The sequence below is a fragment of the Chrysochloris asiatica genome, unplaced genomic scaffold, assembly GCF_000296735.1.
Source record: "Chrysochloris asiatica unplaced genomic scaffold, ChrAsi1.0 scaffold00002, whole genome shotgun sequence".
NCBI classification, from domain to species: Eukaryota; Metazoa; Chordata; class Mammalia; order Afrosoricida; family Chrysochloridae; genus Chrysochloris; species Chrysochloris asiatica.
Genome location: NW_006408520.1, coordinates 26890493 through 26913239, shown reverse-complemented (window position 1 = coordinate 26913239; position 22747 = coordinate 26890493). Strand labels below are relative to the sequence as shown.

At 37.8% G+C, this 22747-nt stretch overlaps 1 pseudogene; it reads left to right on the top strand.

Annotated features, from left to right (window-relative positions):
• The first annotated feature begins 30 nt into the window (after window positions 1-30).
• Window positions 31-21979, top strand: LOC102827674 (annotated as a pseudogene).
• Window positions 21980-22747: the final 768 nt, after the last annotated feature.

Genomic DNA, 22747 nt, shown 5'->3' with positions numbered 1-22747 from the left:
CAGCTTGCGAATTAACACTTCATCACAATCATGAACGCTGTTAAACATAGCTCAGTGGTATGGGAAACACTATTCCTCTGATTCCACTGGTCAGTCAAGCCCCCAGAGTCCTAATCAATAACTGCCATTATTGGTAGTTACACTACAACTGTTGCAAGAAATCTGTAAGGGAATATTAGCTGCATCCTGAATGAACTTTCTTGGAATACAGACTTATGTTTTCAAATATAAGAAAAAATTACTGCTATCTTATAAAGATATAATGGTAATAGGCTATCAACTGGAGTCCTGGTGTGGCGCTGTGGGTTAATGTGCTGGCCTGCAAAGTCAGTTTGAACCGCAAGGTTGGCAGTTCAAGCTCACGAGCTGCTCCTTGGAAACTTTATACAGGATCGCTATTGGTCAGAACTGATTAAATAGCACTTAACAACAACAACAAAGCTATCAACTTGACCACAACTACTGTTTTTGAAATTTATGATTCATGGTTTACATGCATCAAAGTGAAATCTGAGTTAGCTTTAACTAGATAACATGCTAGTTGGCCTTTCATCTTTTAGTGTTCCTTGGTATGTGATTTTGCTGTAATACTTTTGCAGTCAACTGAAAATTAATGCACCTGAATCATTCATAGAAAAGAAGCCAGCGTGGATGTAATTTAAGTTTTAGTCTATTTAGAAACGTTAAAACAGTATGTATAGTCCCTTATTATGATGACCCAGATCAGGTTATTTTGTTTGTTTTATTGCTATGGTTATTAATTATCCTGTATAGTTGATCTCTGTCCAAGAAATATAGGAAATTGGATTTTATGTTTTTAAATTGATTTTTATTAGTTTTGAGCCAAATTTAACTGTGCACCTCTTGTGCTTTTTTTTCCATGGAAAATATAATTACTTGGAAGAAGTCTAGATTCCACTGGTCAGTCATTTTCATCTTGTTTGTCTCTTGTACAGTTTTGCCTTATACCTGATTTGGCGGCAATCATTGTAACACTGAGGTTATAAAAAGCAAATAACTAGTAAGATCTTTTTCAGAAGCAGAGAAGAGTTTCTCATCTTTTTCATTCTTACATTTCTGTCTGTGTTGTTTCACTTGTTACCATGTGTCTTTGCCTGTATCATGTGAGGATCAGCAGGAGAAATGTGACTGAAATGCTGCTTTCCTAGGTGCTGCTTAGGCAGAACTAAGTGGTCTGTTTCTTTTATTTCCTTCACATGTTTGAGTGATTTTGCTAGCTATAAAATAACTGATTAACATGATTTTTCTATATACAAATACAAGTAAATATTTTTATTTAAAATTATGGAAGTAATGCAAAAGAGAAAAAATATTTCTAAGAAAGGGATAAAAGTGATAGAGCCCTCATACCCAAGTCCACCAAATTTAACCAAAAAGAATACATTTGAATTAAGTATTAAAACATGTAAAAACATTGTTACATATCTTTGCTCTCCTAGATGGAATTTTTTGAATAAAATATCTTAGGAATTTTTTAAAAGGGGGAAAAAATGTGCATCAAACATTATTTCCACAGCATTCTTTCAGCTAGACTCAGTAATTCATTTCAGTGGCCACACAGAACTCAAGTACCATACTCAGAGTTTGGGGGCTTATTAGGGAAATTGACAGGATCAGTAGTATTTTGGGCACAGTTTTTCTAGTCAGAACAGTCTCTCCTCTGCTGTGCTCACAAGCAGGTCTCTCTCTGGCCATCATCCTAGCAGTGGTACAAAGCTCTTGTTGTTATGTGCTTTGGAGTCAGTTCTGACTAATAGCAACCCTGTACAGGATTTCCAAGGCTGTAAATATTTACGGGATTCTATGCATTTGAGTTATGATGTTGGAGAAGAATAGTAAAAGTACCATGGGGAACAAACCAGTCTGTGTTGGAAGAAGTACAGCCAGATGTTCCTTGGAAGTCAGGAAGGCCAGGCTTCATCTCTCAGATATTGGACCACATTATCAGGAGGGACCAGTTCCTAGAGGAGGATATCATGTTTGGTAAAGTGGAGGGTTGGAGATGGATTAGCCCAGTGGCGGCAGCAATGAGGTCAGGCTTAGCAACAATTGTATGATTGGTGCAGAACTGGACAGTGTGTCATTCTTTTGTGCACAGGGACGCTGAGTCTGTGCTGACTCAATGGCACCTAACAGCAACTACAACAATATAGGCAAAATATTGAATGATGCAGAAAGTATCAAAAGAAGATTGAATATATACACAGAGTCACTGTACCAAAAAGAAATAGTCAGTGTTTAACTATTTCAAGAGATAGCATGATCAAGAGCCTATGGTACTGAAGGAAGAAATCCAAGGTGCACTGAAGACATTGGCAAAGTACATTCTGTAATTGTACTTTGATGGAATACAAATTGAATTTTTCAACAAACTGAGGCACTGACTCATCGATGTCAAGTAATTTGGAACACAACTGTCTCACCAACTGATTAGAAGAGATCCATATTTGTTCTTATTTCAAAGAAAGGTGATCCAGTGGAATGCAGAAATCATCGGGCAATATCATTAATATCACATGTAAGTAAAATTTTGCTTAAGTTAATTAAAAAATGGTTGGGACAATACATTGACATGAAACTGACAGAGGTTTAAGCTGGATTCAGATGAGAACATGGAATGAGGGATATTACTGCTGATATCAGGGAGATCTTGGCTGAAAGTAGAGAATGGCAGAAAGATATTTCCTTGTACTTAATTAACTATGCAGTTTTTTGACTTTGTGGATCATGAGAAAGTATGGACAGCAGTGCAGAAAGCAGGCATTCTGGAACACTTAATTGTGCTCCTGAGAAACCTGTATGTAGGCAATCATTTGAATAGAACAAGGGGATGCTGAATGATTTAAAACCCAGAAAGATGTGTGTCGGGGTTGTATTCTTTCACCATACTTAGTCTATATGCTGAGTAGATAATCTGGTAATCTGGATTATATGAATAAGAACATGGCATCAAAATTGGACAAATTCTCATTAACAAACTGTGATATGCAGATGATACAACCTTACTTGCTAAAATACTTAACTGATGAAGAGAAAACAAAAATCCTAACAATTGGACCAATGACTAGCATCTTGATAAATGGAGAAAAGATCGAAGCGGTCAAAGACTTCATTTTACTTGGATCCACTATCAGCACTCATGGAAGTAGCAGTTAAGAAATCAAAGGACATATTGAGCTAAGCAGATCTGCTGCACAAGACCTCTTTAAAGTGTTCAGGAACAAATACTTTGAGGACTAAGGTGTTCCTGACTCAGGCCATGGTATTTTCAGTAGCTTCATATGCATGTGAAAGTTGGACCATAGAAGAATTGATACATTTGAGATACAGTGTTGGAGAAGGATATTTGAAAGTACCATGGACTGCTAGAAGAACAAATAAATCTGTTTAAAAAGAAGTACAGCTAGAATGCTCCTTAGAAGCCAGAGTGACAAAACATCATTTTTCATACTTTGGACATGCTATCAGGAGAGACTAGTCCCTGGAGAAGGACATTATGCTTAGGAAAGTGGAGGGTCAGTGAAAAAGAAGACCTCCAATAAGATGGATTGCCACAGTGGCACTAGTAATGGACTCAAGCGTTAACAACAATTAGAGGATGAGGCTGTATCAGGCAGTGTTTCATTCTGTTGTGCATAGGATGGCACCTAATGACAACAATTTCATCTTCCATTCTTATATACATGTTAATTTCTTATTAATCATGCTGTTGTTTTGTTCTCCCCTTTTGGTTTTCCTTGTTTTGCTTTTTGTAACATGAGAGCTGTGCTTTTATTTTGCCCTTTTCCTAAAACTGGCAACAACCACCAGCAGTTGCTTTGGAGTCAGTGTCAACTCATGATCTATTAGTGTGTGATAAAGTAGAACTGAATTCCATAGGATTTTCAGTCTCTTGATTTTGTAGAATTAATTTGCCAAGCCTTTAAAAGAGGTGCCTCTGTGTGGACTGAAATCTTCAATTTTGTGGTTAGCATTTGAACATGTTAGCTGTTTACACTACCTAGTGACTCCTCCGTAAAAGAGTTTTATTTTCTAAAGAAGCTGAATTAACTATACAGTTTTATTTTGTTTTTGTTTTTTCTGGTTGCTTAGTATGTAGCTTGCTCAAGGTTAGCTGTAATTATTCCAGTGTCTTTAGAGCATAACAAAACAAAAGATTGGGACTCTACAGGGTCTAACTTTGTGACTGTTTAAAAGGGCTCCAGTATACTCTTTAAGCTAGAGCCTGCAGAAGTAAAATGCCCAACTTCTTGGCTGTGGAAGTATAGTATGACTTGATGTATGTTGTTGCTAAGTTCCACTGAGTTGGTTCCAACTTACAGTGACCCTGTATGGGGTTTCTGACGAGCAGCTGGTAAGTTTGAACAGTCAAACCTTGCTGTTCAAACCAACCTTGAGGTTGAGTGCTTATCCTGTGGTGCCACACCAGGACTCCCCTGATGAAATTCTGGTTGATGTCTCCATCTCTGAAAAGTCCTTTATTTCTTTTACTGATTAGCATAGATTTCCAGTTAGCTATTTTATCAGAAGTATTTATTTGATCAAATTATGATGCTTTTCTTTTAATATAGCAGTGTTAGAGGCTAGGAGTCCTGGTGTGGTGCTGTGGGTTAATGCACTGGATTACAAAGTTAGTTTGATCCACAACAGTAAGATAGTGTTCACAGACATAGTTCAAAGCTATGGCAGTTGTTGCTGAGGTGCCAAGTGTAGTTCCTTAGAAAGAAACTTGGCAGCACCACTGTCACTGCTCACTGAGTGCACATTTTGATTGCTGTTTGCAAAACAAACTGAACACTAGTTTCACTTTCTCCCTGTTTTCATAGAAACGAAAGTCCTCTGGATTTCTTTTGGCTAGCAAAAATAGGTACTAAAAGTGAAGTAAAGTGAACTTTAGAAAAATGGAGAGAATACCTGTACTCCATAAGCAGGAATAGGACTGGCCCCTTTTTTGTTACTGTTTCATCCATACTCGGTTGAGCTATCCTGGTGTGGTGCTGTGGGTTAATGCACTAGACTGCGAAGCCCTTTTAAATGCAAGGTTGGTGGTTCAAGCTCACCAGCGGCTCCTCGGAAACCCTATACAGGGTCGCTATGGGTCGGAACCAACTCAACGGTAGTAAAACACCATGATCTGTTCAAAGAAGTTTGGGAGAAGAATAAAATGCCCTAAAAATAAACTAGCTTTTCAATTTCTTATTTAGTGCCTAACCCTTTGTTATGGTGCCAAATGTTTATCATAAATTTTGTTGTTTGTTCACCATAAACCTCCCTTTCTGAGAGCTCTTTAGGGTTAGTTTTATGAAAAGGAGCCAGGTGCCTTTGGTTTACAACTTGTCTTTATTGAGTTTAAATACAAAGGGGCTTCAAAGGTTAAATGAGTGGAATTAAAAGATAATAGAACCCATTTGACCTAGCCTTGATGATTTGACAATCAGAACTCCTCGACTAGAAGATTTAAAAAAAAAATCGGGGGAGAGGATAAAGGAAACAAGGGTAAATTGTTACAATTTGATGAACTTGACCTGTGCTCATGGAGGTAGTAGCTCAAAATACCAACAATGAGGGAAGGAGTCCTCACATCAAGTATCAATGCTATCCCCTCTGTACACAGGATAGATAGGGCCGGCAAGTTAGACACTGGCTACCTAAAATGAGGGGGTAATAAAGGCACGAACTGACTGGCTTACAAAGTTTCAAGAGGGAGTTTAGTTTAAGAGTGTTTGGGGATGATAGAGTCCCCACTGAATAATTTTCATCTTGTCTAGATGGGTCTGGTTAAAAGAGATGGGGATGAAGATTCTTATGGTTCTATAATGAGTGATTGCTGTCATTACTAACTGTGACTGTCACAGTGGTAAAGGTAGAAGTTTTGTAACAAAAACGGGAAAGTAGTTGATCTTGCAGACCAGAAACAGAGGACCCTAGGACAATTAAGGGAGAAGAGCACAAGTGGAATGCAGGACCTTATCCAGAAAAGCAGCTACACCAGAGATGGAGGCAGAGATGGGGACATGGAGAGAGGGAGCAGCTGAGGACTCTAGAGTCATGGAAAGATAGGAACTGACAGCTGGCAGCCAGGAGGCAGATTTGCAGAATGTGCCCTTTGGTGGTTTAAATTATTATATATGCTTGAGTGTTAAAAAACAAAAAACAACTAAAATGAATAGAGAAATACTGTTAACTGTTGGTACATGGAGGGGATTATAACCATTGTAATGGAACAAAGTATATGATTTGTTGAATGTAAAACTGATAATCTGCCCTGTAAACTTTCACTCAATTCACAATAAAAACGTTTAAAAAAAAAGATAGTGGAATTTTTCTATAAACTTTGGTAGCTACAAAACATGCCTATTTAACTTTTACTTCTGTAAACTTTTTATTGTGTATGAACTCATCTTTAAAACAGCTTTGTTGAGCTATTAATTGATATACCACGGGTGACTCAAAAATCATCCACACTCTGGTTACATTAAAACACCAGTCTACTTCCATGACTGAAGACAACATAGAGCGTGCACATAAAATGATTCTGTCGAATAGACGATTGACAGTGGATTATGTGGCAAATCATTTGCAAATCAGCAATGGCTCTGCCTATGAAATTATCCACGACAGACTTGGGTTCAGAATTTGTGCAAGATGGTACCAGACAACTCATGAAAGAGCATAAACAGAAGCATTTGGATAGCTACAAACACAGTTTGGATCAATATTTGAAGGAAGGTAAAAATTTCTGGTGACAAGACATGGATTCATCACTATGAACCTGAGAGTAAATGGCAGAGTATGTAATGGAAAAATATCCTCAATCACTGACCAAGAAAAAGTTAAAAAGTCAACCATCAGCTGGAAAATTAATCCTTACAGCTTTCTGGGATTATCAAGGGCCACTATTGGAACACTGTCAGGAAAAAGGTTCAACAATCAACAGTACTTATTACGGTGGGATGCTCATTGAACAACTGAAGCCTAAACTTTGGATTAAATGCAGAGGACTGCTATCTAAGGGCTCTGATTTTTACATTACAATGCAGGTCTGCACACCTCTGCCCACACTGTTGACACTCTGCAAAAACTTTGTTTTGAGGTGTTAAAGCATCCTCCCTATAATCCTGATTGTGCTCCATAGAAGATTCACCTGTGATGAATAAGCGAAGACATTGGTGAATTCATGACTCTCAGCCTAAAACTTTTTTAAATGAGGAAATATGAAAGCTGTTGACAAATGGACATAGTGTGTTGAAGAGCAAGGAGATAATGTCTAACGATGATGTGTTTGCATTTTCTAAAAGTTGATTAAAACAAATTCTACATCGGAATATGGATACTTTTTGACTCAACCTCATCTAACAAACTGTCCATATTTAAAATATAATTGGTTATGTTTTGATGATCTATAGTGGCACTGTAGGATCACCACCGGATTGTGAACCATGAGGTTGACAATTTAAACTCCCAGCTGTTCCTCAGAAATCCTGTATAAGATCACTATGAGTCAGAACTGACATGGTGGCACTAACAACAACAACAACAACAAATTAAAAACAAAAAAAAGTTGCTGTAGAGTCAGTTCTAATTCATCAACCTTAACTGTGTCAGAGTAGAACTGTGCTTCATAGTGTTTTCAGTGGCTGATTTTTCAGAAGTAGTTTGCCAGGCCTTTCTTGTGACTTCTCTATTCATACATGAAACTATGAAAAACAATCAATATAATTTCATTAGGCAAATCTGCTGCATAAAACATTTTTAAAGTGTTGAAGAACAAAGATGTCAGCTTGAGGACTAAGGTGCGCCTGACCCAAGCCATGGTATTTTCAGTAACCTCATATGCATGTGAAAGCTGCACAGTAAATAAGAAAGACCATAGAAGACTTGATGCATTTGAGTTATGGTGTTGGAGGAGAATATGGAAAGTGCCATGGGCTGCCAAAAGAACCAATAGATCCGTTTTGGAAGAAGTGCAGCCAGAGTACTCCTTGGAGGCCAAGATGGCCAAACTGTCTCTCATACTTCGGACATATTATCAGGAGGGACCAGTCACTGGAGAAGGATATCATGTTTGGTAAGGTGGAGGGTCAGAGAAAAAGAGGAAGACCCCCATCAAGATGGATTGGCCAAGTGGCAGCATCAATGAACTCAAGCGTGGCAACAGTAGTGAGGTTGGCCCAGGATTGGGCAGTGTTTCGTTCTGCTGTGCATAAGGTTGCATCGGTACCGACTCGATGGCATCTAACAACAACATAATGAATACATTCATCATCCCCCAGAGATTTTTTTTTTTTTTATTATTGAGTCTTTGTTATTCCTCCATTTCTTTCATTCTGTAGCTTTTCTTTTTATTTTCATAGTAATATATTTCCATAAGTGAAAATTTTTAATTCTCATGTAATTTATGTTTGTATTTTGAAAACCAGCTTTTTGGTATTATATTGAGAAACACTTGTTTGAACCAATATGACAAAGATACTCTGTTTTCTTATAGAAATCTCATAGTTTTTGGTTTTATATTTAGTTTTCTAATCCATTTGGAATTTATTTTGATGTATGATGCAGAGAATGGCACATAGCATTTTTTCCCTGTATGAATATGTTACAAGTTTTGTTGAAAGACCTATCTTTTCCCACTCACTAGTCCTGCTGTGGCACTATGGGGTAATGTGCTGAACTACAAAGTCAGTTTGAACCATAAGGTATATAGTTGAAGCTCACGAGCTGCTTCTTGGAAACCCTAGAAGGGTTTCTGTGGGTCGGAACCAATTCAATGGCACTTAACAACAGCAGCAACTTTTGACCTTGTCAGAACTCACTTGTGCATATAATTGTATATGTGAGTCTATTTCTGCTCTTTTTCCTTCTGTTTCGTTGTTCTATATGTGTACCTTTCAGCCAGTCTCACTCAGTTTTGTTATTGATGCTTTTTCATAAGTTTCCAAATCAGCAAGGGCTGCTCTTCAGTGTTCTTTCTTTTCAAATTTGTTTTGGCTCTCTAGTTCTTTTGCCTTTCCATATGAAATTTAGAATCAGCTTGTCAGTATCTGTAAAAATTATTAGAGATGTTGTGGGATTGTGTTAAATCTTACAAGGAACATTTCCATTTATTTAGATCTCTAATTTCTTTCAGCAATATTTGTAGTATTCAATATACATTTCTTTTATACCTTCTGTCATTTTTTCATAATTTTTGATGCTGTTTTAAATACTTGTAAAATATAATTTCCTATAGTTCTTCCCTAGTATATAGAAATAAAAAGGACTTTTTGTATAAATCTATGTAGACTTTTTGTATAATTCTGCAACCTGGAAAAACAGGTATTGTATTCCTGGGTTTGTAATTGTACTTATTTTTCTTTTTAATGTATTCATTTCATAGATTTGAAGGAAAGAGTTTATTGGCCAGTATTCAGTAGTATGTGGGAAATAGACTGATTACTATTTGGTTGCATTCAGTAGCATGACTAACACTAATGTCTATTGCCCGCATTGAGGGGGAAAAGAACCCTGAAATTTTTCATTATTAAGTATTTCCTTAATACATAGTACCTTGGTGACATTATATAGATCTGCAGTGACAGCATATCTGTTATCCTCTAAGTATGGTTTTTGTAATTGAACCTGTCAAACCTGTAGTTCTTGTGTTATATGAATAGAAATATTGAAACTAGTTATGAGTATTAACTGGTTCTGTGGAGATTTTGTTGTCAACCCCACCCATAGTAGGCTATATCATTTTATAAACTTAGTAGTAAAGAATAAGGTATTTCTGTCTTGTGTGCTAAGTCTTCCTTTGGGTGCTGCTTATACCAGCAAAAAAGCTGGTTCTTCATTTTAGTTACATTAGAGTTTTCAAGAGAAACAAAATCAACCTTGCTAAACTCATATTTGAGATGTGTATGTGTGTTATATACGCATACACTGTGGTTAGGCACTCAGCTGCCAATTAAAAGGCTGGTAATTCCAAACTACCCAGTAGCGCCACAGGAGAAAGACTTGGTGATATACTTCCATAAAGATTACAGCCTGTGAAATGCTATGGAGCTGATTTACTCTGTCCAATGACTTTGTTGATAGTATCTAACCACAGTGTGTTTGTGTGTATACAAGCATAAGTCAAAACGTATTGCTACAAAATCACAGAAACCCTTATTTAATTAAAACATCAAAATGTAAAGCTATTGTTTCTCAGTATATCCGCAGTCCAAATCTGTGCAGTTCTGAAAGCAATGTTTCCATCTCTGTAGCCCTACCCCAAAGTATTTTGTGCTCTTCAGTTTATGCCATATTAAAACAGTAGCTTTGGCATTCTCCAGGAAATCAGTTTGTTAGATGCCATTTAGTCAGTTCCAACTCATAGCAATCTTACACACAGAACAGAACAGTGCCTGGTTCCATGCAGTCCTTGCAACTGCTGCTATACTTGAGCCTACTGTTGTTGCCACTGTGTCAGTCCATCTCCTTGTGGGGAGGGGGGTTTCATCTTTTGGACTGACCCTCCATTTTACCAAGCATAATGTATTGCTCCAGATACTGGCCCCTCCTGATAGCATATCCAAAGTATGAGAGACAAAATCTCGCCATCCTGGTTTTTAATGAACTTTATGGTTATACTTCCTTTAAGACAGGTTTGTTTGTTCTTCTGGCAGTCCATAATACTTTCAGTATTCTCTGCCAAAACCATAATTCAAATGTATGAATTACTCTACAGTCTTTCTTAATCATTGTGCAACTTTAGCATGCATATGAGGCTATTGAAAATACTATTATTTGGGTCAGATACTCCTCCTTAGTCTTCAAATTGATCGCTTTTAGAACAAGGTCTTCTGCAGCAAATTTGTCTATTGAAATACATTGCTTTCTTGACTGCTGCTTCAATGAGTATTGATTGTGGGTCCAAGCAAAATGAAGTCTTTGACAACTTCAGTCTTTTCTCCAATTATTATGATGTTGTTCATTATTGGTTATTTCTGAGAATTCTTGTTTTCTTTACATTGAGGTGCAATCCATACTGAAGACTTTTGTCTTTGATGTTCATCATATGTATTTTAAGTCCTTTTTGCTTCCAGCAAGCAACATTTTATCATCTGCATATTACAGGATATTATTTGTATCTTTTAGGGACTAAATATAAAAGGAGCAGTATTTGAGTCCCTTCTAATGTTCCGAATAGTAGGAGAACATTGAAGGGACTCAAGTAATGCTCCATTCAAATGTTCTTTGCTTTTGGGGAACAAAAAGAAGTCTAAAGAGGCAAGAGTAGGGTTCTATGGTGAATTGGGTAAGGTTTCCCAACAAAATTCTCATAGGACAGTCTTTGCCACCCCCCAAAAAAATGAACAGTTGCATTGCCATCGAGCACAATTCCTTTCCACAACTTTCTTGGCCTTTTCTACACCAATGACGTTTTCAGTTTTCTTAAAACTTCTTCCTTATAAATTCCTGTATGCTTTGTCCTTCAAGAAAATCTCTCAAGATTAGCCGTTCGGAATCCCATAAAACAGTCACTATAAGCTTCTGAGCTGAACTCTTTGCTTTGAATTCAGTTGCCCCAGCAGATCTCCTTTGAAGCTACTGTTTAGATTAGATCTTGCTCGTGGATCATGCTGGTAAGTTCAAGACTTGTCCTCAGTTACCATTCAATTGATAAAACCTTTTTCATTAACTTCAGTCTTCTTCAAAAGACTGATGGAAAGATCAGCTTTTTGAGTTAGCTGATTTTCACCCAATGCTTTTGACTCCCCTCAGCTGAAAGCTTACTGAGGCCAAGATGGGTGCTTAAAATTGGAAATGCCAGATAATGTGAAATCCCAACTGCAGTAGCAGTCACATCAGTGGTAATTCTGTGGGTATCATCCACCAGTTTCTGAGCCTCAGTCCCAATTTTTCATTCATTGAGGGTGGTGGTCTTCCTTCTTTTGGTTTATCTTTGAGGTCTTACCTACCTTCTTTAAAACACTTTTGTTTTATGTAGGGCAGCATTCTTGTAAGCTTGTTGCAAAGCTTCAATGATTTTGGAAGAGGTCCACTGGAGTTTTGTTAAAAATTTGATGTTAACTCTGACCTCAGAACTGTTTTTTTCCATGGCACAAAAAATGTCCTTTGTTTTGAAGCTCTCCTAAGACTGAGTCCACTATAATACTGAGAGAACTTGTCTGCAGCCATCAACTGATTTCAGAGACACATTTAAACATGTTTTTATATCTAAAAAGAGAGAACAAGATAGACTGGTTGAGACATTGATCAATTTTAAGGAACTGGCTCATCGATTGTGGGGGCTGTCAAGTCTGTGATATGTAGAGCAGAGAGGGTACCAATCTAGAAACAATAAAAACTTGGTGATACAGTCCTGAGTCCAAAATATGTAAGGCCAGGTAGACAGGCTGGAAATTCAAACCTCTTCTCTCTGTTTTGTTGCTTTGCTGCCCAATTCCTTCTTTTCCTTTTCCTCAGTTTGTTCTCCTAAGACCTTCAGCTGATTTAGATAATCTCTTTTACTAAAAGGTGGTGATGGTGGTGGTTATGGGCCTTACAGCGACCCTGTATAGGACTTCCAAGTGTAAATCTCTTATCTTTCTCCCTGGGAACAGCTGGTAGTTTCGAACTGCTGACCTTGAGGTTAGCAGCCCAACTTGTAATCACTCCACTACCAGAGACAAAATACCTTCCCAGCAACATTTAGATTTCTCTTTGATCAAACTGGGCACCATCATAAGATTAGCCATCTTAGATCACTCCGTGTCAACCTGGCACATTTCCTTAAACCACACATTCTCTCCAAATAGAAACAATAAAAAGGTCATATTTCTGTTCAACATTCATTTTTTTATAAATAATAAATGTCAGTAAGTATGAAGGTCTTAGTAAGTAACTCAAGTCCAATTATTGCTAGTTATCAGTTGACAATAATTTCAAATGCCTTACAAACAATACAGCTGTTGTTAGTTGCAGTCGAGTCACCTCTTTCCCAGGGAGACTCTGTTATGTACAATGTAACGTAATGTTGCCTGGTTCATGATTCTTAAAAATTCAGTTGGAGTCCATTGTTGCAGCCATTGTGGTAGTGCATTCCAACCTAGCAGTATACCAAGTAGTATTCTGTTGTGATTCATCAGGTTTTAACTGGCTAATTTTTATGACTAAATCACCAGACCTCTCTTTCTAGTGTGATTAGGGTTCGTTTGGATTCTTTTGTGAAAATTGAGGTGTCTAACTGGGAAAGGATGTCTGAAAGAATAGGATATTCCATGTCCTCAGTGTCCTAGGATTCTTTTCAAATAGTTTTAGGTGTGATCTTGTGCTAAAATTAAAATCATAAGCCTACAGTACAACTTATTTTACTTCTTGGTGTTGAAATTGGCTCCTACAAGGGAATTTTGAGCTGGATCTTAAAAGATGAGGCAGAATTCACTCTGTTGCTGCATTGTTAGATTGTTAGAGGTGCAAATGTCCATAGTTGCGTGGTATATTGGAAGGAATGGTGTTCAGTAAGTTTGTAGAGTCAATACTGTAGCAAGTTAAAATTTCAAACTCAGATTTTATCAAATTTATGGTATAGAAAAAAGATTTCATTGACTGTATAAAGATTAGCTTTGGTCAAAGGATATTGCAAAAAGACTTGTTAGAAAGTATGGATATTTTAGTATATTGTTGTGTGCTGTCAAGTCATTTCTGACTCATAGTGACCATATATAGTATTTCTGAGGAGCAGCTGGTGGTTTGAACCATTGACTTTGCAGTTCAACACAACCTTGAGGTCAAGTGCTATGACACCATACCAGAGAATTAGAATATGATTCAAAGTACTGTATCTGATGTAGGTGAATTACTTCATATGTCTCTTCTAGCCATAGTCTTTGTAACTCCCACCAAACTACTTTTTCTTGATGAGTCTGGGTAAAGGAAGATGCTGACAGAAATATATGATTCAGTTGGGAGTGGTTGACAGAGTTAATTGTTATTGTAAAACTTTGGAACTCTAACATGGGTATAAAATAATCCATCTCAGAAGTAGAAATGGGGGATCTCAATACCATCCAAGGAGAATAGTCAGGAGTAGAGTACATTCTGTGGATCCCAAGATGCTTGCTCATTGAACCTTCTTGAACTAGACACAGAGACTGTACCAACAGAGGAGTGGCAGGAGAGCAGCAGCAACAGAACCAAGAGCCAGAGTACAAGACAGAGCAGTGGGCTTCGTAGCCCATGGAGGAAGTAAAGCTGAGTGACTTTGGGCAGCAGGCTGCTTGCTGAGTTGGGTGCCTCCAACATCTAATTGTGGATTTAACGTGCTTTCAGAATGAGGCTTATGGTGAAGTGTTGTGTCTTTAGGGCATTTATCAGCAGCCCAAAAAGAGCTTTGTAACATTGCCTGAGGAGGGCAGAGACCTGGCCAAAGGCCTGAAGGCTAGAGAGAGAAGTTGTCCTGTGGGAATGACAGAAGAGAGGCTGTCCTGATTGGAAGAGCTGTGCCCTGAGCATTTCTAACTTTGAATTGTAGCCTAATGCAAGTAAAATTTTGCTGGAGATAATTCAGAAATGTTTGCAACAGTATATCAATAGGACACTGCCAGAAAATCAAGCCAGATTCAGAAGTGGATGTAGAACCAGGAATATCATTGCTGATGTCAAATGGATCTTGGTTTAAAGCAGGGAGTACCAGAAAAATGTTTACTTGTGCTTTATTGACTATACAGAGGCTTTCAACTGTGTGGATCATGACAAACTATGAATAACACTATGAAGAATGTATATTCCATAATACTTAATTGTGCTGCTCATGAGGAACCTGTACATAGATAATGAGACAGTTGTTTGAATATAACAAGGGGATGCTGATGGTTATAAATCAGGAAAGGTGTGTTTCAGTTTTGTATTATGTCACAATTATTCCAAGGAAACCCTATACAGGGTTGCTATGAGTCGGAACCGACTGGGAGGCACTTAACAAACAACATACAATCTGTATGCGGAATAAATAATCTGAGCAGCTGGATTATATGAAGAACATAACATCAGGATTGGAGGAAGACTCATTAACAATCTGTGATATTCAGGTGGATGATACAGCCTTGCTTGCTGAAAGCAAAAAGGACTTCAAATACTGATGAAGATCAAAGACCACAGCCTTCAGTATGGGTTGGACTTTAATATAAAGAAAACAAAAATCCTCATCACTGGACCAACAATTAAAATCCATATATTGAAGAAAAGTTTAGAGTTGTCAAAGACTTCATTTTCTTGGATCCACAATCAACACTAATGGAAGCAACTGTCAAGAAATCAAAAGCCAGATTGTATTAGGCGAATAAAGACTTCTGTAAAGTGTTCAAGAGCAAAGATGTCAGTTTGAAGACTAAAGTGCATCTGACCCAAACCATGGTATTTTTAATAGCCTCATATCTATGTGCAAGTTGGACAGTGAATAAGGAAGATTATAGAAGCATTGATGCATTTGAGTTATGGTTTTAGAAAAGAATATTGAAAGTACCATTGACTACCAGAATAACAACCAAATCTGTGTTGGAAGAAGTACAAACAGAGTGCTCCTTAGAATCCAGGATGGCCAGACTTCGTCTCTCATCATTTGGATATGTTATCAGGAGAGACCAGTCCCTGCAGAAGAAAATCATGCTTGGTAAGTGGAGGGTCAGTGAAAAAGAGGGAGTCCCTCAACAAATAGATTGGCACAGTCTATTTGGCAGCCGCAATGAACTCAAGTCTAGTAACAGTTGTGATGATGGAATAGGACTGGACAGTGTTTCGTTCTGTTCATAGGGTCACTGTGAGTCGAAACTGATTCGACAGCACCTAACAACAACTACCCTAATATAACTATGAGTACACTGTCTGGTGCCATTGCAACAAATTATCGAATCGAGCTGAGAGGTAATGTAATGAGGGCTGTGGAAGGAATGATTGGTGCTATATTTTTGCACTGTGTTTGGAATGGAAGAAATCTTTATTAGGCAGATGTGAAGGAGATAGCTTTGACCATCTCTCGCAATCACTGTCAGCTGGTTCTAATTCATAACAACCTTATACACAGTAGAACAGGACAATGCCTGATTCTGCTTTATCCTTAGAATCATTGCTATGTTTGAGCTATGTTGCAGACAACATCGAAGGTCTTCCTTTTTTTCGCTGACTTACTTATTCAGAGACTGGTTCCTTCTGATAACACATCTAAAGTACATGAGATGAAGTTTTACCGTCTTTGCTTTTAAAGGTAGCATTCTGGCTTTACTTCTTCTAAGACAGGGCTGTTTATACTTCTGGAAGTGCATAATATTTTCAGTTTTCTTAAACACCGTAATTCAAAGGTATAAATTCTTCAGTTGTCCTTATTCAGTGTCCAGCTTTCACATGCAGGCAAAGTAATTGAAAATACCCTGACTTGGATCATGTGCACCTTAGTCCTCAAAATGACGTTTTTTGCTGTTTGACCACTTTAAAAGCTTTTTTTGCAGCAGATTTGCTCAGTGCAATAGGTCATTTTGATTTCTTGACTGCTGCTTCCATGAGCATTGATTATGGCTCCAAGTAAAATGAAATCCTATGTAACTTTAGTCTTTGCTCCATTTATCATCATATTGTTTATTGGTCCAGCTGTAAGGATTTTTGTTTCACATTGAGGTGTAAATTATGCTGAAGTCTTTGTTCTTTTAAAATAGTGCTTCAGGTTCTCTTTGCTTTCAGCAAGAAAGGTTGTTTCATCTGCATATAGTAGGTCATTTATGAGTCTTCCTCCAATCCTAATTCTATGTTTTTCTCACATAATCCATCTTCTTGCATTATTTGCGCAGTATACAGATTGAATAAGTATGGTGAAAGAGTAAAATCCTGATACACACCTTTCCTGGTTTTAAACCATTTGGTATCCCCTTGTTCTGTAAAAAATCTGCCCCTTGGTCTGTGTACAAGTTCTGCATGAGCACAATTAAGTGTTCTGGAATTTCTTTTCTTTGCAATGTTATCCATATTTATTATGATCCAAACAATGGAATGCCTTTGTATAGTCAGTGAAGCACAGATAAACACTTTTCTGGTAATTCTTAGTTTTCAGACAAGATCCGTATGACATCAGTCATGATAACTTACATTTCATATCATGTCCTGAATCTGTCTAATATCTGGCAGTTCTCAGTCACAGTAGTCCAGCAGCCATTCTTAAATTATTTGAACAAAATTATACTTGTGTTTAATGACATTATTTGATAATTTCCACATTCTCTTGGATCACTTTTCTTTGGAGTGGGCACAAATTTGAATCTTTCTCAGTAAGTTGGTATTGATAAGTAAGTACTTCAGCATTGCATCCATTTGTTAAAACTTCTCAGTTGATATTTTGCCAATTCCTGGATCCGTGTTTTTCACCAATACCTTCAGTGCAGCTTGGACTTCTTTAATATCATAGGTTCTTGATCTTACGCTATCTTCTGAAATGATTGAGTGTCAACCACTTCTTTTTGGTACAGCGATCTATATTTGTTCATCTTCAGTTGCTTCCTGTGTTTTTCAATATTTTGCGAGTCATGAGACTAGAATTTTCCCTTCACTTCTTCCAGTTTTAGAAATGCTAGAAATGTTCTTGCCTTTTGGTTTCCTCATTCCAAGTCTTTCCATTGCTAGTAATAACAGCAGCTAGAGGCAAAAGAAGAGTATGGATTTAGAAGTTAAACAGAAGGTTGTTGAACAGCACAAAGGTGGAAAATCAGTGAATGCCATTGCCTGTGATTTAGGCCTGTTGCAGTTGACAGTCACCAATATCTTATTTATTTATTTGTTTGTTTGTTTGTTTGTTTGTTTATTTTCATGCTGTTAAAGGATCCAATGAAAGCTCCATGGCTAGCAAAATTGTGTAAGGGGGATCAAATATCAAAGAACAGAGAAATTGCTAATGGTGTGAATTTAGTACCAAAGATCTCTCAGCACACTGAGGATCACTGAAAAGCTGCAAATTTGTTTCAGAGGTTTAAAGAAATATGTTCACACAACATCTAAATCAAATAGCATCCTGTTTCACAGACTATGTCATGGGTATTAAGTGACACATGCCTGTAAATTGTACACATGAGGGGGCTTCAAATAGTTTGTGGAAAAATACAGTTAAAAGATAATGGATACACCTATGGATGTAGTACCTCAAAAGAGGGAACAAATCTTTACAGCAAGGATTATTCCCACCCTCTCAATACATAGCGTAGACAGGGATGGGCAAGTTGAACATTGGCCACCCAAAATGGGGGGGCTACAAAGGCCAGAAGTGACTGGCTTACAAGCTTTCAAGAGGGAGCCTAGATCCAGAGGGTATGGAGGAAGGTAGAATCTCCACTGAGCAGTAGTCAGTCTGTTTGGGTGGGGCTGATGAAAAGAGATGGCATAGGACTCTTGTGGTAAAATAGTGTATAAGTGCTATCAGGAGTGACTGTGAGGATTGGAAATGTAAAGGTAGATGTTTTGTAACAAAAGGAGAGAAGTAGTTGACTTTGCAGTCCAGGAGCGGAGGTCCTGGGACTATCAAGGGAGAAGAGCGGAGTGCGGGACCCTACCCAGAGAAGTCGTGACGCCAGAGATGGAGGCAGAAATGACATGGAGAGATGGAGTGGCTGGGGACTCTAGACCCAGAGAGGGAGAGAGGGGTTGTGTGATCATGACCGAGGGGCAAGCTTGTGGGGTGTACTCTTTGGTTGTTTGATGATGCATGGAGGGGATTGTAACTATGGCAATAAAACTATATACAATAGGATGAACGTAAAGCTCGTGTTCTCCCATGTAAACTATCACATAATTCACAATAAAACATTGAAAAAAAAGAAAGATAATGGAATTTTTCTATGAATTTTGAAGTCTCCTTGTGGTGGTATTTAATGTGCAAACTGCAGAGTAACATATCAAATCATTTGACATCTATTATTTTGAAGTATACCCACAGGGACAAAAACATACATGGGTTGAGCAAAACCTCAAAATAAAGATAGAGATTGTTGTTAGGTGCTGTCGTGTCATTTCCAACTCAAATAGACCGTACATACAACAGAAAGACAAACTGCCCATTCTCACAGTTGTTTACATCTGAACCCATTGCTTCTGCCACCATTTCACTGACCCTCCAGTTTACCAAGCATGATGTCCCTCTCCAGGGATTGGTCCTTCGTGATAACATGTTCTAAGTATGAGAAAAGTCTCGCCTTCCTGGCTTCTAAGGAGCATTCTGGCTGCACTTCTTCCCAGACTGATTTGTTTATTCTTTTGGCAGATCTTGATACTTTTAATAGTCTCCAACACCATAATTCAAATGTATCACTTCTTCTATGGTCTTCCTTATTGGTTGTCCAACTTTTGACACACATATGAGGCAATAGAAAATGACCATGGCTAGAGTCAGATACACCATAGTCCTCAAACTGATAACTTTGCTCTTGAACACTTTAAGGAAGTCTTCTCCAGCAGATTTGCTTAGTTCAGTACATCATTTCATTTCTTGACTGTTGCATCCATGAGTGTTGATTGTAGATCCAAGCAAAATGAAATCTTTGATATTAATCTTTTCTCCATTTATCACAATGTTATTCATTGGTCCGGTTGTGAGGATTTTTAGCTTCTTTACATTGAGATGCAGCCCATACTGAAGGTTATAGTCCTTCGTCTTCATTAGTGTTTGAAGTTCTGTTTGCTTTCAGAAAGCAAGGTTGTATTCTCTGCATACTACATTTTGTTAATGTTTCTTTTTCCAGTCCTGATGCCTCATTCTTCATATAATTCAGCTTCTCAGATTATTGCTCAGTATACAGATTGAATAAGTATGATGAAAGTGTACAACCGTGGTGCACACCTTTCCTGATTTTAAACCAGTCAGTATATCCTTGTTGTGGTCTTATCAACTGCCACGTGGTCTATGTACTTCAAGACAGGTTTTGTTATGTTCTTTTTGATGATGAATGCAGTGCTAGTCCTCATCAATTTTTCATTCCTGGCATAGTAAGCCATGTGATTGTCCGGTTCAAAATGGCCAGTGCCTGTCCATTTCAGCTCACTTATGCATAGGATATAGATGTTTCTGCATTGGAGTTCATCTTTGACAACTTCCCAGTTTTCCTAGATTCATACTTGATATGTCCCATGTTGCAATTATTAATGGATGTTTACAGCTGTTTCTCTTCATCACTTCATTTTGAGTTGTGCCCCATCAGCAAGTGAAGGTCCCAAAGGCCTTTTTCCATTTGCATTGTCACGGTCAACTCTACTTTAAGGAGACAGCTGTTCTCGAGTTGTATTTTGAGTGCCTTCCAACCTAGGGGGCTCATCTTCCGGCACAGTATGGCAAACAGACACATGACTGGTGAATAGTATACTATCAGTTAATTTCCTTTTGGTGACAGGCTCATTTTGTTTGTATTTTTGAAAATGCTTGTCAAATACTTAAGTCTGAATACCATGGTTTGTTCTCTACTTATTCTTCCAAGAAAAAATGATGTTGTATAAAAAAGGTAGCTCTCTGGGATACAACCTTTGATCATGAGAAGGCTTGTAAAACTGGACTTATTACTCATAAAGCAGGATTTGACTCAGATTATGACCAAACTCTTGCTGACATAAGAGAAAATGAGCAGAGCCTCCTGGAGTACTTAGAGAAGTAGTGCAACCAAATTGGCTGTAGGAACATAGTCTGTTGGGGAATTGGTAGGAACTGGTATCAGTTGGAAATTCCGGAGAGTTTCACCACCTGTAATTTGTCGGAAGAATATGAGTTGAAATCTACCAAGAAAGGCTGTAAACGATACTGGACCAAAACTATTGGGAAGAAGTTGACTAATCTGATAAATGATGAAGAACGGAGAGATGTATCATTGAAGGACTGTATGCGGCGACTGTTCTATAACTTTGATAAGAATTACAAGGACTGGCAGTCTGCTGTAGAGTGTATTGCAGTGTTGGATGTCTTGTTGTGTCTGGCTAATTATAGTCGAGGAGATGATGATCCTATGTGTCGTCCAATAATTATTTTGCCAGGAGATGTCACTCCTCCATTCTTAGAGCTTAAAGGATCACACCATCCCTGCATTAACGAAGATGTTTTTTGGAGATGACTTTATTCCTAATGACATCCTAATAGGCGGCGAGGAAGAGGAGGAAAATGTTAAAGCTGACTGTGTACTTGTTACTGGACCAAATATGGGGGGCAAATCTGCACTCATGAGACAGGCTGGCCTATTAGCTGTAATGGCCCAGATGGGTTGCTATGTACCTGCTGAAGTGTGTAGGCTTACACCGATTGATAGAGTGTTTACTAGACTTGGTGCCTCAGATAGAATAATGTCAGGTGAAAGTACATTTTTTGTTGAGTTGAGTGAAACTGCCAGCATAATTACACATGGCAACAGCACATTATTTAGTGCTTGTGGATGAATTAGGAAGAGGTACTGCAACATTTGATGGTACAGCAATAGCAAATGCAGTTGTTAAGGAACTTGCTGAGAATATAAAGTGTCGTACGTTGTTTTCTACCCACCACCATTCATTAGTGGAAGATTATTCTCAAGATGTTGCCGTACGTCTAGGATACATGGCATGCATGGTAGAAAATGATTGTGAAGATCCTAGCCAGGAGACCATTACCTTCCTCTACAAATTCATTAAGAGAGCTTGTCCTAAAGTCTATGACTTCAATGCAGCAAGACTTGCTAATCTCCCAGAGGAGGTTATTCAAAAGGGACACAGAAAAGCAAGACAATTTGAGAAGATGACGAAGTCATTGTGATTATTTCGGTAATTATAACTGAATATGATTTTACTATACAGTTGCTTAAAAATGCGCAGTGGAGAAATCTAAACTAAAAAAAAAAGAATATTTTTTTTTTCTCCCCACATATTTTAAAGGGAAGTTTACCTTGCTAGTGAAAGATCGACTATAGATGCTGAAGCTGCCCATAAGTTGTTGGCTTTGATTAAAGAATTATAAACTACATTGGAAGGTTTGAATTGGCTTTTGACGAAGGTGGTAAATTCAGACAACATTATGATCTAATAAACTTTATTTTTTTTATTGAAAAAAAAAAGGTAGCTCTCTCAACTCAATCAAATAAGTGCTGTTTCTGAAGAAACAACCAAATTTCATATGCAGCAGGGCATTTCATGAGTACCTCTTTTTCCATTACTTGTAATTTTAAAAGTATGTAGATTTTGAATTTAATAAAATTAGTATATTTACTGTTTCATATTTTTAAATGAAACTAACTTTAAAAAATTGTTATGAATGTGTGGCACAGAATTTGAATACTTTTATAATTTGGTGCCACTACTTTGATACATGCTAATATACAAATAGTTTTACTACCATTGAATTTTGTATTCTTAATACAAATGCCAACAAAATGAAAAAGACAACTAGCATATTAGTTGTTGTTGTTGTCAGGTGCCTTCGAGTTGTAACTGACTCAGCGACCCCAAGCACAGCAGAACGAAACAGTGTCCGATCCTGGGCCAGCCTCACTACCGCTGCCACACTTGACAGCATCAATGATGCCACCTGGCCAATCCATCTCATTAGGGGTCTTTCTCTTTTTCTCTGACCCTCCATCTTACTCAGCATGACATCCTTCTCCAGCAACTGTTCCCTCCTGACAATATGTCCAAAGTATGAGAGACAAAGTTTAGCCATCCTGGCCACAAAGGAACACTCTGGCTGCACTTCTTCCAAAACAGATCTATTGGTTCTTTTGGCAGCCCA